This window comes from Ranitomeya variabilis, chromosome 7, assembly GCF_051348905.1.
Source record: "Ranitomeya variabilis isolate aRanVar5 chromosome 7, aRanVar5.hap1, whole genome shotgun sequence".
Classification (NCBI taxonomy): Eukaryota; Metazoa; Chordata; class Amphibia; order Anura; family Dendrobatidae; genus Ranitomeya; species Ranitomeya variabilis.
Genome location: NC_135238.1, coordinates 126,116,373 through 126,132,377, shown reverse-complemented (window position 1 = coordinate 126,132,377; position 16,005 = coordinate 126,116,373). Strand labels below are relative to the sequence as shown.

Sequence of the window (16,005 nt, the reverse complement as noted above, 5' to 3'; positions counted from 1 at the left end):
AGCACTAATGTCAATATTAATCTCCCACCTAATTTATTTATTTTTTTTTCTCAGGGAGACTTTAGAAACCAAATAATATAAAAAAAAAAAAAAAAAAAAAAGGCTTTCTATGGCCCACAATTAGAGAGAGAGAGGTGGCACACCCAGGAGTCAAGACTGGCGCACAAGCTGAAAGGGCAATATTACTCTCCCACTGTTTTTTTAAGTTTTTTTTTTATTTCAGGGAGACTTTAGAAACCAAATAATATTAAAAAAACCAAAAAAAAAAATAGCCTTTCTATGGCCCACTGAATGAGAGACAGAGGTGGCACACCCAGGAGTCAAGACTGGCACACAAGCTGAAAGGGCAATATTACTCTCCCACTGTTTTTTTATGTATTTTTTGTTTTTTAAGGGAGACTTTAGAAACCCAATAATATTTTTAAAAAAAAATAAATAGGCTTTCTATGGCCCACTGAATGAGAGGGAGAGAGGTGGCACACCCAGGAGTCAAGACTGGCACACAAGCTGAAAGGGCAATATTACTCTCCCACTGTTTTTTTATGTTTTTTTTTTTTTTTAAGGGAGACTTTAGAAACCCAATAATATTTTTTAAAAAAATAAATAGGCTTTCTATGGCCCACTGAATGAGAGGGAGAGAGGTGGCACACCCAGGAGTCAAGACTGGCACACAAGCTGAAAGGGCAATATTACTCTCCCACTGTTTTTTTATGTTTTTTTTTTTTTTTCAGGGAGACTTTAGAAACCAAATAATAAGAAAAAAAAAAAATAAATAAATAGGCTTTCTATAGCCCACTGAATGAGAGATAGCACACACAGCAGTGGCACACAAGCCCTGACTGAGGCCAATATTTTTCTCCCACTGATTGATGTAGTGTTTTTGTGTTGAGGTAGATTTTAGAACACAAATCAAGGAAAAAAAAAAAAAATGCTTTCTATGGCCCACTGAATGAGAGAGAGGTGGCACACCCAGGAGTCAAGACTGGCACACAAGCTGAAAGGGCAATATTACTCTCCCACTGTTTTTTTATGTATTTTTTGTTTTTTAAGGGAGACTTTAGAAACCCAATAATATTTAAAAAAAATAATAAATAGGCTTTCTATGGCCCACTGAATGAGAGGGAGAGAGGTGGCACACCCAGGAGTCAAGACTGGCACACAAGCTGAAAGGGCAATATTACTCTCCCACTGTTTTTTTATGTTTTTTTTTTTTTTTCAGGGAGACTTTAGAAACCAAATAATATTAAAAAAAAACCCCAAAAAAATAGCCTTTCTATGGCCCACTGAATGAGAGAGAGAGGTGGCACACCCAGGAGTCAAGACTGGCACACAAGCTGAAAGGGCAATATTACTCTCCCACTGTTTTTTTAGGTTTTTTTTTTTTTTCAGGGAGACTTTAGAAACCAAATAATATAAAAAAAAATAAATAAATAAATAGGCTTTCTATAGCCCACTGAATGAGAGATAGCACACACAGCAGTGGCACACAAGCCCTGACTGAGGCCAATATTTTTCTCCCACTGATTGATGTAGTGTTTTTGTGTTGAGGTAGAATTTAGAACACAAATCACGGAAAAAATAAATAGGCTTTCTATGGCCCACTGAATGAGAGAGAGGTGGCACACCCAGGAGTCAAGACTGGCACACAAGCTGAAAGGGCAATATTACTCTCCCACTGTTTTTTTAGGTATTTTTTTTTTTTCAGGGAGACTTTAGAAACCAAATAATATAAAAAAAATAAAAAAAAATAAATAGGCTTTCTATAGCCCACTGAATGAGAGATAGCACACACAGCAGTGGCACACAAGCCCTGACTGAGGCCAATATTTTTCTCCCACTGATTGATGTAGTGTTTTTGTGTTGAGGTAGAATTTAGAACACAAATCACGGAAAAAATAAATAGGCTTTCTATGGCCCACTGAATGAAAGGGAGAGAGGTGGCACACCCAGGAGTCAAGACTGGCACACAAGCTGAAAGGGCAATATTACTCTCCCACTGTTTTTTTATGTATTTTTTGTTTTTTAAGGGAGACTTTAGAAACCCAATAATATTTAAAAAAAAAAATAAATAGGCTTTCTATGGCCCACTGAATGAGAGGGAGAGAGGTGGCACACCCAGGAGTCAAGACTGGCACACAAGCTGAAAGGGCAATATTACTCTCCCACTATTTTTTTAGGTTTTTTTTTTTTTTTCAGGGAGACTTTAGAAACCAAATATTATTAAAAAAAAAAAAAAAAAAATAGGCTTGCTATAGCCCACTGAATGAGAGATAGCACACACAGCAGTGGCACACAAGCCCTGACTGAGGCCAATATTTTTCTCCCACTGATTGATGTAGTGTTTTTGTGTTGAGGTAGAATTTAGAACACAAATCACGGAAAAAATAAATAGGCTTTCTATGGCCCACTGAATGAAAGGGAGAGAGGTGGCACACCCAGGAGTCAAGACTGGCACACAAGCTGAAAGGGCAATATTACTCTCCCACTGTTTTTTTATGTATTTTTTGTTTTTTAAGGGAGACTTTAGAAACCCAATAATATTTTAAAAAAAAAATAAATAGGCTTTCTATGGCCCACTGAATGAGAGGGAGAGAGGTGGCACACCCAGGAGTCAAGACTGGCACACAAGCTGAAAGGGCAATATTACTCTCCCACTGTTTTTTTAGGTTTTTTTTTTTTTTTCAGGGAGACTTTAGAAACCAAATAATATAAAAAAAAATAAAAAAAAAAAAAAAAAATAGGCTTGCTATAGCCCACTGAATGAGAGATAGCACACACAGCAGTGGCACACAAGCCCTGACTGAGGCCAATATTTTTCTCCCACTGATTGATGTAGTGTTTTTGTGTTGAGGTAGAATTTAGAACACAAATCACGGAAAAAATAAATAGGCTTTCTATGGCCCACTGAATGAAAGGGAGAGAGGTGGCACACCCAGGAGTCAAGACTGGCACACAAGCTGAAAGGGCAATATTACTCTCCCACTGTTTTTTTATGTATTTTTTGTTTTTTAAGGGAGACTTTAGAAACCCAATAATATTTAAAAAAAAAAATAAATAGGCTTTCTATGGCCCACTGAATGAGAGGGAGAGAGGTGGCACACCCAGGAGTCAAGACTGGCACACAAGCTGAAAGGGCAATATTACTCTCCCACTGTTTTTTTAAGTTTTTTTTTTATTTCAGGGAGACTTTAGAAACCAAATAATATTAAAAAAACCAAAAAAAAAAATAGCCTTTCTATGGCCCACTGAATGAGAGACAGAGGTGGCACACCCAGGAGTCAAGACTGGCACACAAGCTGAAAGGGCAATATTACTCTCCCACTGTTTTTTTATGTATTTTTTGTTTTTTAAGGGAGACTTTAGAAACCCAATAATATTTTTTAAAAAAAATAAATAGGCTTTCTATGGCCCACTGAATGAGAGGGAGAGAGGTGGCACACCCAGGAGTCAAGACTGGCACACAAGCTGAAAGGGCAATATTACTCTCCCACTGTTTTTTTATGTTTTTTTTTTTTTTTCAGGGAGACTTTAGAAACCAAATAATAAGAAAAAAAATAAATAAATAAATAGGCTTTCTATAGCCCACTGAATGAGAGATAGCACACACAGCAGTGGCACACAAGCCCTGACTGAGGCCAATATTTTTCTCCCACTGATTGATGTAGTGTTTTTGTGTTGAGGTAGATTTTAGAACACAAATCAAGGAAAAAAAAAAAATGCTTTCTATGGCCCACTGAATGAGAGAGAGGTGGCACACCCAGGAGTCAAGACTGGCACACAAGCTGAAAGGGCAATATTACTCTCCCACTGTTTTTTTATGTATTTTTTGTTTTTTAAGGGAGACTTTAGAAACCCAATAATATTTAAAAAAAAAAATAAATAGGCTTTCTATGGCCCACTGAATGAGAGGGAGAGAGGTGGCACACCCAGGAGTCAAGACTGGCACACAAGCTGAAAGGGCAATATTACTCTCCCACTGTTTTTTTATGTTTTTTTTTTTTTTTTCAGGGAGACTTTAGAAACCAAATAATATTAAAAAAACAAAAAAAAAAAAATAGCCTTTCTATGGCCCACTGAATGAGAGAGAGAGGTGGCACACCCAGGAGTCAAGACTGGCACACAAGCTGAAAGGGCAATATTACTCTCCCACTGTTTTTTTAGGTTTTTTTTTTTTTTCAGGGAGACTTTAGAAACCAAATAATATAAAAAAAAATAAATAAATAAATAGGCTTTCTATAGCCCACTGAATGAGAGATAGCACACACAGCAGTGGCACACAAGCCCTGACTGAGGCCAATATTTTTCTCCCACTGATTGATGTAGTGTTTTTGTGTTGAGGTAGAATTTAGAACACAAATCACGGAAAAAATAAATAGGCTTTCTATGGCCCACTGAATGAAAGGGAGAGAGGTGGCACACCCAGGAGTCAAGACTGGCACACAAGCTGAAAGGGCAATATTACTCTCCCACTGTTTTTTTATGTATTTTTTGTTTTTTAAGGGAGACTTTAGAAACCCAATAATATTTAAAAAAATAAATAAATAGGCTTTCTATGGCCCACTGAATGAGAGGGAGAGAGGTGGCACACCCAGGAGTCAAGACTGGCACACAAGCTGAAAGGGCAATATTACTCTCCCACTATTTTTTTAGGTTTTTTTTTTTTTTTCAGGGAGACTTTAGAAACCAAATAATATTAAAAAAAAAAAAAAAAATAGGCTTGCCATAGCCCACTGAATGAGAGATAGCACACACAGCAGTGGCACACAAGCCCTGACTGAGGCCAATATTTTTCTCCCACTGATTGATGTAGTGTTTTTGTGTTGAGGTAGAATTTAGAACACAAATCACGGAAAAAATAAATAGGCTTTCTATGGCCCACTGAATGAAAGGGAGAGAGGTGGCACACCCAGGAGTCAAGACTGGCACACAAGCTGAAAGGGCAATATTACTCTCCCACTGTTTTTTTATGTATTTTTTGTTTTTTAAGGGAGACTTTAGAAACCCAATAATATTTAAAAAAAAAAAAAAAATAGGCTTTCTATGGCCCACTGAATGAGAGGGAGAGAGGTGGCACACCCAGGAGTCAAGACTGGCACACAAGCTGAAAGGGCAATATTACTCTCCCACTGTTTTTTTAGGTTTTTTTTTTTTTTTCAGGGAGACTTTAGAAACCAAATAATATAAAAAAAAAAAAAAAATAGGCTTGCTATAGCCCACTGAATGAGAGATAGCACACACAGCAGTGGCACACAAGCCCTGACTGAGGCCAATATTTTTCTCCCACTGATTGATGTAGTGTTTTTGTGTTGAGGTAGAATTTAGAACACAAATCACGGAAAAAATAAATAGGCTTTCTATGGCCCACTGAATGAAAGGGAGAGAGGTGGCACACCCAGGAGTCAAGACTGGCACACAAGCTGAAAGGGCAATATTACTCTCCCACTGTTTTTTTATGTATTTTTTGTTTTTTAAGGGAGACTTTAGAAACCCAATAATATTTAAAAAAAAAAATAAATAGGCTTTCTATGGCCCACTGAATGAGAGGGAGAGAGGTGGCACACCCAGGAGTCAAGACTGGCACACAAGCTGAAAGGGCAATATTACTCTCCCACTGTTTTTTTAGGTTTTTTTTTTTTTTCAGGGAGACTTTAGAAACCAAATAATATTAAAAAAAAAAAAAAAAATAGGCTTGCTATAGCCCACTGAATGAGAGATAGCACACACAGCAGTGGCACACAAGCCCTGACTGAGGCCAATATTTTTCTCCCACTGATTGATGTAGTGTTTTTGTGTTGAGGTAGAATTTAGAACACAAATCACGGAAAAAATAAATAGGCTTTCTATGGCCCACTGAATGAAAGGGAGAGAGGTGGCACACCCAGGAGTCAAGACTGGCACACAAGCTGAAAGGGCAATATTACTCTCCCACTGTTTTTTTATGTATTTTTTGTTTTTTAAGGGAGACTTTAGAAACCCAATAATATTTAAAAAAAAAAATAAATAGGCTTTCTATGGCCCACTAAATGAGAGGGAGAGAGGTGGCACACCCAGGAGTCAAGACTGGCACACAAGCTGAAAGGGCAATATTACTCTCCCACTGTTTTTTTAGGTTTTTTTTTTTTTTCAGGGAGACTTTAGAAACCAAATAATATTAAAAAAAAAAAAAAAAATAGGCTTGCTATAGCCCACTGAATGAGAGATAGCACACACAGCAGTGGCACACAAGCCCTGACTGAGGCCAATATTTTTCTCCCACTGATTGATGTAGTGTTTTTGTGTTGAGGTAGAATTTAGAACACAAATCACGGAAAAAATAAATAGGCTTTCTATGGCCCACTGAATGAAAGGGAGAGAGGTGGCACACCCAGGAGTCAAGACTGGCACACAAGCTGAAAGGGCAATATTACTCTCCCACTGTTTTTTTATGTATTTTTTGTTTTTTAAGGGAGACTTTAGAAACCCAATAATATTTAAAAAAAAAAAAAAAAAATAGGCTTTCTATGGCCCACTGAATGAGAGGGAGAGAGGTGGCACACCCAGGAGTCAAGACTGGCACACAAGCTGAAAGGGCAATATTACTCTCCCACTGTTTTTTTAGGTTTTTTTTTTTTTTTCAGGGAGACTTTAGAAACCAAATAATATTAAAAAAAAAAAAAAAAAATAGGCTTGCTATAGCCCACTGAATGAGAGATAGCACACACAGCAGTGGCACACAAGCCCTGACTGAGGCCAATATTTTTCTCCCACTGATTGATGTAGTGTTTTTGTGTTGAGGTAGATTTTAGAACACAAATCACGGAAAAAATAAATAGGCTTTCTATGGCCCACTCAGTGAGAGATGGCACACACAGGGATGGCACTGTAGCAGAAATGCCAATCTTAATCTCCCACAAAAAAAAACAAAACAAAAAAAAAAACTGTCCTACAATTACTATCTCCCTGCAGTAATGTAAGCCAGGTATGGCAGGCAGCAATAGGAGTGGACTGATGCACAAATTAAATAAAAAGTGTGGACAAACAAAAAAGATAGCTGTGCAGAAAGGAAGGAACAAGAGGATATGTGCTTTGAAAAAAGCAGTTGGTTTCCACAGTGGCGTACACACAGCAATACAGCTATCACGGAGCCTTCTAGGGCAGCCCAATGAGCTACAGCGCTGAGGGGAAAAAAAAAAAAAAAATAGCTTCCACAGTCCCTGCACACCGAAGGTGGTGTTGGACAGTGGAAATCGCTGCAGCACAAGCGGTTTGGTGGTTAGTGGACCCTGCCTAACGCTCTCCCTGCTTCTGACGAAGCGGCAGCAACCTGTCCCTAAGCTCAGATCAGCAGCAGTAAGATGGCGGTCGGCGGGAACGCCCCTTTATAGCCCCTGTGACGCCGCAGACAGCAAGCCAATCACTGCAATGCCCTTCTCTAAGATGGTGGGGACCAGGATCTATGTCATCACGCTGCCCACACTCTGCGTTCACCTTCATTGGCTGAGAAATGGCGCTTTTCGCGTCATTGAAACGCGACTTTGGCGCGAAAGTCGCGTACCGCATGGCCGACAAGCACAGGGGTCGGATCGGGTTTCATGAGACGCCGACTTAGCCAAAAGTCGGCGACTTTTGAAAATGATCGACCCGTTTCGCTCAACCCTACCAGAGACATTAGATCTCCCTAACTGCATACTGGGTAAATGTAGTGGCAGATGAGACAGAGGCAAAAGGTGTTCTTGCTCATGTCCTACTACCACTGAGGGTTGCTGGACATTTATCATGATCAGGTTGCCTCCTACTCTGCTTCCTCCACTGCCTCCTCATTAGATCACAGTCAGTAAGACCTGCACCACTAACTTCAGCACAGGCAGGGGGAAATGACAGCGGGCTGTCCTGAAACTCATCTGCTTGGGAGACAAATCCCACCACACACAGGAATTGTAGACAGGATCAAACAGCAGACAGCTGAGTGTTTGCTGCTGGTGAACCTCAAGCCCCACCTGGTGGTGCACGATAACAGGTGAAATCTTGCAGCAGTTCTAGACCTAGCCAGTTTGATACAGATCCCTTGCCTGGCGCATGTGCTGAACTTGGGGGTGTGGAGCTTCCTGAAAAGCTACATACATATGTCAGAGCTGATGATGAATGTGCTGAGGGTAGGTAACTGTTCCAACTGTGGCTAGGTACCCAACTGTACAGCCAGGGGAAAGTTTGGGAGGTTGATGAGGAGGACGAGTAGGAGCAACTGTGTTGTTCACAGCACAGTAGCACTCAAAGTAGGTTATGGGCATCACTGGAACGTGGCTGAGGGGGAAACATACAACCCACATGATACGCCTCCAACCGATGACAGCTTGTTGTTGCCTCTGAGCATCCTGGCACACATGCGCCAATACATTCTGCTGTACCTGCACAACGACTGCAGAGTTGCCTCTATTGTTAACAATGCTGATTACTGGGCTGCCACCCTGTTAGATCCCCACTACAAGGACAACATACCATAATTACTTCAGTCACCGAAGCTGGATCACAAAATGCGTGAATACAAGTACATGCTGGTAAATAAACTACTGATAGCTTTCAAACCTGACAGTGGGGGCTCAGTGGACGAGCAAAGCAGAGGCAGAGGAGGTAGTCTCCAATGCAGCTGGGGCATCGTCAGCACCTCGGAGGGTAGGGTTACCATGGCTAAAACGTGGCAAAACTTTATGAGCACACCAAAACATTTGGCACCATCATCTGATATGTTCCATATTAGCAGGAGACAACAACATGATGGAATACTACCTGTCCACATGTCTCTACGTACTAACTGATGGTTATTCCCCATTTAACTTCTGGGTCTCCAAATTCAACACATGGCCTGAGCTTATTACCATTTATGCCTTTAAAGTGCTGGCCTGATCTGCGGCACATTTACTGTCAAAACTTTTTTTTAGCATGGCAGGTTGTGTGAAAACAGGCAGGTGCCAGCCAACGTGGGGAAGATAACATTAATAAAAATGAACCAGAAGTGGATCCCACGGGACTTATTTATACCTATTGATGACTAGACAACTATACTAGCCACACCCAGCCAGTATTCAATTCTGTTTGCCATTAACTTTATTTGGGTGCCGCCTCCCTAAATAAAAAATCCCAATAATCTGTGTTGGCTACCTCCTCCTACACCACCATGTCCACCTCCTGCACCTCTTCCTCCATTTCAACCTTTGACCCCTGGGAGTAACTTGTTAGTTCATTTTGGATTGATTCTTCATTCTTTTAAGTCAGTTGCCTAAGAAAAAAATAAATCAATAAAAAAAAAAAAAAACACAAACAGTGTTGGATTACTCCTCCCTTGCCTCAACTACACGGCCACGACCATCTCTTCCTTCAGTTGGAACTATGCCTTCTGTTTCTAGATTGCTAGTTTTAGTTTTAATTCTAAGTTCATTTAAGCCAGTTCCATAAAAAAAATTGTAAAACACTATAAAAAGATAAAAATAACAACAAAAACCGTGTAGGATTACTCCTCCACTTGGACCTAAGCCTCTTGGTTCAAGATTGATACTTTTAGTTTTAATTCTAGGTTCTCTTATGCCAATTCCTTAACTAAATAAAAAAAATAGAAAAGCATTAAAAAAAGAAAAATTTACACCCCCCCAAAAAAAAACAGCAAAAACACTGCTAGATTACTCCTCCCTTGCCTCTTCCACCTGAACTGCCACGTTCACCTCTTCCTCCACGTAGGCCTACACCTCTTGGTTCTAGATTGCTAGTTTTAGTTTTAACTCTAGGTTATTTTAAGCTAGTTCCGTAAAAAAAATTAAAAAACACTAAGAAAGAGAAAAAGATCCGCTCCCCCAAGAAACAACAAATGTATTGTTGGATTACTCCTTGCTTGCTTCTTCCACACACACTGCCACGTCCACCTCCTCCTCCATTTGGACTTACACCCCTTGGTTCAAGATTTTTTTTTTAATTTCTGCTCTGCTTATTGTAGGGACATAATGCAGATGTAGTGAGAAACAATATTAGGTTTTGTGTGTGCGGAGTTTTCCCCAAACACTCTCTACGTGTACTCTGCGTTCGTGTCTGTGGTAGTACTGTGCTTAACCAAAAGTTTTTCTAATCTGCAACCATGTCTGTGATAGTCATGTGCATAAAAATAATTCTACTCTTATGCACCCATGTCTGTGATAGTAAAAACAAATTATTCTAATCTGTAACTGAGTCTGTGGGAATGCTTTCCCTAAGGCCGGGGTCACACTTAACGTACCAAAATACGGTCCGTTTTTTACTGCCGAGATACGCAGAAAATTTCCTGAACATTGATCCGTATTCAATGCAAGGATGCAATTTTTTTTTTCTCAAATTATCCGTGTGTCATCCGTAAGGCATCCGTACGGCGAGATTTTCTCGCCGGCTTGCAAAATGGACATAGAATGGATCCATGGGCTCAAATATTCATGAAAACATACATACAGTAGATATATATATTTTTTCATACAGAGCTAGTTAGCAGAAAGGCCGGTAATTCAATTGTCGGCTTTTGCTATCTTTCTCAAACCCGACAGGATATGAGACATGGTTTACATACAGTAATCCATTTCATATCCCTTATATTTTTACATATTCCTCACTAATAATTTTAGTAGTGTCTGTTTGCAAAATTTGGAAGCTCTAAGTGTTAAAATAAAGGGTCAAATCACAGAAAAAACTGGCGTGGGCACCAGCGCAATTTTCTCCGCTATTCTATTCTAACCTGTCAGTGTGACTTTACTGTACACCGCACTGAATTACCAGCTTTTCTATAGAACACCGGTGCGTATTTCTCGCAAGTCACATGCATGCTCCACGTGTAATCCGTATTTTTCTCGCCCCTATAGACTTTCATTGGTGGATTTTTTGCGCAATACGCTGACAAACGCAACATGCTACGATTTTCTCAGTCCGTAAAATACGTCCGAGAAATATACTACTGATGGGAGCTGTCCCATAGAGAAACATTGGTCCGTGTGCAATACTGCCACACAAAAGCCCCTAAAATATAACACAAAACCTCTGGCCCATTGCCCAAAAAGTTAAAATCAGGACCTCTGGCCACAATACACCTAAACCACAAAACACACAAAAAATGTTTTTGTTTTCTTTATTTATATACTACTTAACCTACTATACAATTCCAATTACCTTAAGCTACACACCACAACACTGCAAACAGAAGGTCCCTGACATGTCCATTTCATTATGGCCTCATATATGTCCTTTTTCCCTGGCATCTCGGAAGACGTTGTCAGGATTCCACCTCTCAGAGTGTCTGGGATGCAGTTACTGACAGTTCAGCCATCGAATCTGGTACAGGGGCGTGCTGAGCGGTCACTGTGTTGATTGACATCTTGACTATTCCATCTGAGACTGTGAGGCATCGGATGTCTCCAAGTATTCATTATTCAGGGTAGTTGCCTTGCTTCTTAACTGAGGAGTGTCACCCACAACTCTGCCATACGTACATTCAGCTTGAAAGGTTTGTTCTCCTTTGCATTGAGTTCTGCATGCTTGATCTGTTGCCTGACCTTGGACTTTGTTCTGATACTTTGTTCTGTTTAACCCTTTCAGCCCTGATCCGTTATCCTCCCGGTACTCTGATTTCGGAACGTTACCTGCCTATCATTATTATTATTATTATTATTATTATCATTTATTTATATAGCACCATTGATTCCATGGTGCTGTACATGAGAAGGGGTTACATACAAGTTACAGATATCACTTACAGTAGACAAACTTACAATGACAGACTGATACAGAGGGGCGAGGACGCTGCCCTTGCGGGCTTACATTCTGCAGGAGTATGGGGAAGGAGACAGTAGGTTGGGGGTTGCAGGAGCTCCGGCCTATGCTTTTGCCTCTTCCTTCTGTTTATGACGTACCCTCCTGGCTTCTTACTTTGGACTCCTTGACCATTCTGACTCATGGCTTGGCCATGAAAAGTGACTAGTGTCACATTAAATCTGGCTGATACGTTTTTTTTTGCCAGTATGGATCCTGCTCACACACTTTGTGACCAGGTGGCGAATTTGATGCAGATGACTCAGGATCAGGGAAAGGATGGCCAGAGTCTAGAGTCATCACAATATCAGTTGCAAAGTCAGATAAATAACTTGATGAAAACTCCCCATAGACCCCCCCACTGCCGGCAGTGGCTGTGATGTCAGTACCCTCTGATGTACAGTTGGTCTCTCCTGAACATGTTATATCGCTCCCTGATAAATTTTTGGGAGAGAAAGACCAGTTTAGTGTATTCAGGGGAGCTGTAAGTTATTTTTTACCCTACAGTCATCAGGGGAGGAGTTTCAGCAGGTGGGAATAATAAAGTCCCTACTGCGAGGGGGTCCTCCGACCTGGGCATTTTTTTTGTCCCCACAAGCTCCAGAACGGTTTTCTGTTGATGCCTTTTTTGACAGTTTAGATATGATACTGTCTATGATGAACACAACAGAATCAAGGTCGCTGAGAGCTAAGATCAAGTCTACTGTACTGAGTTATGGCACTGGTCCACCGAAGTTCTATGGAGCACTTCTGCTCTCAGGTGCCAGTTCCAAAGAGGGCTTTCCAAGACACTCAAGGATGCTCTGGTCCTCCATGACGCCCCTTGATCTCTGATGGAGGCCATGACTCAGGCCATATGAATGGACTGCAGAATCCATGAGAGACATGGTGAACAGTAGGCACATGTTACACTTCTCCGAATCAGGTCCATTTACCTGAGATTAGAGTTGCCAGTCATCGTGTTGCGGAAAGAAGATGGAGGCAAGATCTCAGATTCTGTCTATACTGTGGGCTCTCTGGATATTTTCTTAAGAATTGCGCAACTGGTCTTCAATCTATGAAACCATCGAGATAACGTCCGAGTCTGGGTGACGATCAAGGATGTCACCCAGACTCCCAAGTACTTTCTCCATCCTCTGATAAAGTACTGGTAAATACGATGATTTCCTTCGAGAGCCAGGTGTTATCAACATTGGTGTTCATTGACTGTGGGTCCTTGCCCCTGACAAGACATAATTAGCTCACAATTTGGTCAAGAGAGCAATGGTGGCAGTCAATCTCCAAGTGGGATCACTCCACTCTGAATCCATCTCCTGTTTTGTGTTAGATAATTTACCTCCTGGATTTGTACTGAGGTTTTCATGGTTGCAGATTCACAATCCAGTTATTGATTGGTGTCAGAAGGAGATTGTGAAATGGAGCCCCAATTGTTACAAGAAATGTCTAAAAAATTTGCAAATAAACTCCGCTAGTCTGGAGCATCTTTTGGGGTACCTGAAGGACTTCAGATATGTGTCATCAGAAAAAGAGGCAGAGATGCTACCTTCTCATCATCCCTACGATTGTGCTATTGATCTTATTCCTAGTGCCGAGTTGCCAAAAGCTCGCCTTTTACAATTTGTTGGAACCTGAACAGACTGCCATGAGAGACTATGTTAACGAAAGTGTACGGAAGTGTCATATCCGTCCTTCCTCCCCATAGCTGTTGGATTTTTCATTGCTAATAAAATGATGTGGGTCTCCATTCTTGCCTTCACTTCTGAGAACTAAACAAGATCACTGTTAAAAATACTTATCCACTTCCACTCATCTCCGACCTATATAATCAGCTTCTGGGGGCCAGGGTGCTTTCTAAACTTGACTTAGAGGGGCTTACAATTTGATGCCCATCTGGAAGGGTGATGAGTGGAAAACAGCATTTTTTACATCTGAGGGTCTTTTTGAAAATCTTGTTATGTTTTTTGGATTATCTAATACATCTGCTGTGTTTCAAAATTTTATGAATGATATTTTCTCTGATTGCATTAGAAGATTTGTTGTGATTTACCTCAATGACATTCTAATTTTCTCACCAGACTTGGACATTCACCAGGAACATGTCCATGTTGTGTTACAGAGACTGAGGGAGAACTCTGTTTGCTAAATTAGATAATTGCGTTTTTTCTGTTCAGGAAATCTTTCTTTGGGGTTTATCGTGTCAGCAGTAGGGTTTAAAATGGCCCCAGGAAGGTGCAGGCCATAATTAATTGGGTTCATCCTCATGATCTTAAGGCTTTGCAGCATTTTCTGGGATTCGCCAACTATTATAGAAAATGTATCATGGGGTTTTCACAGATTGCTACACCACTTACTGATGTTACATGCAAGGGGGCGAATCTCAAGGTTTGTGGTCGCCGCCAGATGCTATCAGGGCTTTTGAGAGATTAAAACAGTGATTTATGTCCGCACCCATTCTGATCCAACCTGATCTCCACGAACTGTTCATTGTGGAGGTCTATGCTTTAGAGATCAGAATGGAGGCAGTCTTATCACAGGGGCCAAAAACTCTGACTAACCTGCATCCATGTGTTTTTCTTTCTAAAAACTTTTCACCTGTGAAGACAAATTATGATGTTGGGAATCGGCAGTTACTTGCTGTCAAATTGGCCTTTGAGGAATGGAGGTATTTTTTGGAGGGGGCGATTCATCCAGTTACGGTGATCATGGGTCACAAGTATTTAGCTTACATTGAATCGGCTAAGGCTACGTTCATATTTGCGTTGCGTCGGGCGCAGGTTCGGCGACGCATAACGACGCATGCGTCATGCGCCCCTATATTTAACATGGGGGTGCATGGACATGCATTGTCTAGTGTTTTGTGACGCATGCGTCATTTTTGGCGCAAGCGTCAGGGCGCAGAGGACGCTGCATGATGCAGTTTTTTTGCGCCAAAAATCATGCCAAAAATGGACGCATGCGTCACAAAATGCTGCGTTTGTGCGTTGCGTTGCCGACGCTGCGCCGCAAAACGCAAATGTGAACGTAGCCTAAAAGGTTAACTCCTAGACAGTCCAGATGGTCCTTGTTTTTCTCTTGGTTTAATTTTTCTATTACATTCAGGCCAAAGTCTAAGAATGTGAAAGCTGATGCTTTATCTCGTAGTCTAGATTCCATTTCTCCTTCTGAATTTCCATCCTCCATTATTCCTCAGGGTATTGTGGTGTCTATGTTAACCTTGGAATTGGAAGAGGAGATTAGTAAAGTCCAGTTGTTATCTCCTTCCACTTCCCCAGGCCCAAATTATTTGTGCCTGTGTACCTAAGATTGTGGGCATTACAGGAATTTCATTATTCTGTTTTAAGTGGTCATCCTGGGTTTATTGCCACAAGGAAAGCCATTGCTACACTTCTTTGGTGGCCATCCATGCGTAATGATATTAAATATTTTGTCTCTGCTTGCGAATTCTGCGCACGTGCCAAAGTCAGTCATAACTGGCCAGCTGGGGAACTGGCTCCATTGCCTATTCCAGAAAGACCATGGACTCATTTGTCCATGGATTTCATTACAGATTTTCCTCTGTCTGATGGGAAGACTGATAGATGGGTGTTAGTTGATCGATTCAGCAAACAAGCTCATTTTGTTCCTTTATCAGGATTACCTTATGCTGAGACAGTCTCCAGATAGTTTATTTCTCATATTGTAAGGTTATATGGAATCCCGCTGATTATTGTGTCTGATTGGGGAGTACAATTTGTCTCTAAATTTTGGAGAGCTTTTTGCAGTAAACTAGGGATTGAATTGTAATTTTCATCTGCTTATCACTCTGAAACCAATGGTTAGACTGAGAGGTCAAATCAATCTTTGGAACAAATTTTAAGCTGCTTTGTGGCAGCGCAACAGGAGGACTGGTCTTCATTTTTACCTGTCTCTGAGTTTGCTAAGTTTACTGTCTAGTAAATCAATCTACCTGAACCTCACCGTTCTGAATGCCCTGGGGTGGAGGTCACCGTGCAGAGACTTGGGGATGTCTGTAGGGATGTTCAAAAGAATATTGTGACTGCCTAGATTCGCCAAAAACAAAAGTCCGATAGAAGACGTTTGGTGAGTCCTGCTTTTAAGATTGGGAATAAGGTTTGGTTGTCTTCTAGGAACATTAACCCTTTCACGACATGCGCCGTACATATACTGCGCATGCCGTGAATCCCCCTTTGATGTGGGCTCCGGCGCTGAGCCCAC

General features: G+C 41.0%; 1 protein-coding gene across 2 annotated transcripts in view; it reads left to right on the top strand.

Annotated features, from left to right (window-relative positions):
- LOC143786367 (carboxypeptidase O-like) overlaps positions 1-16,005 on the top strand; it is a 302,348-nt gene that overhangs the window by 121,539 nt on the left and 164,804 nt on the right. The window lies entirely within an intron of this gene.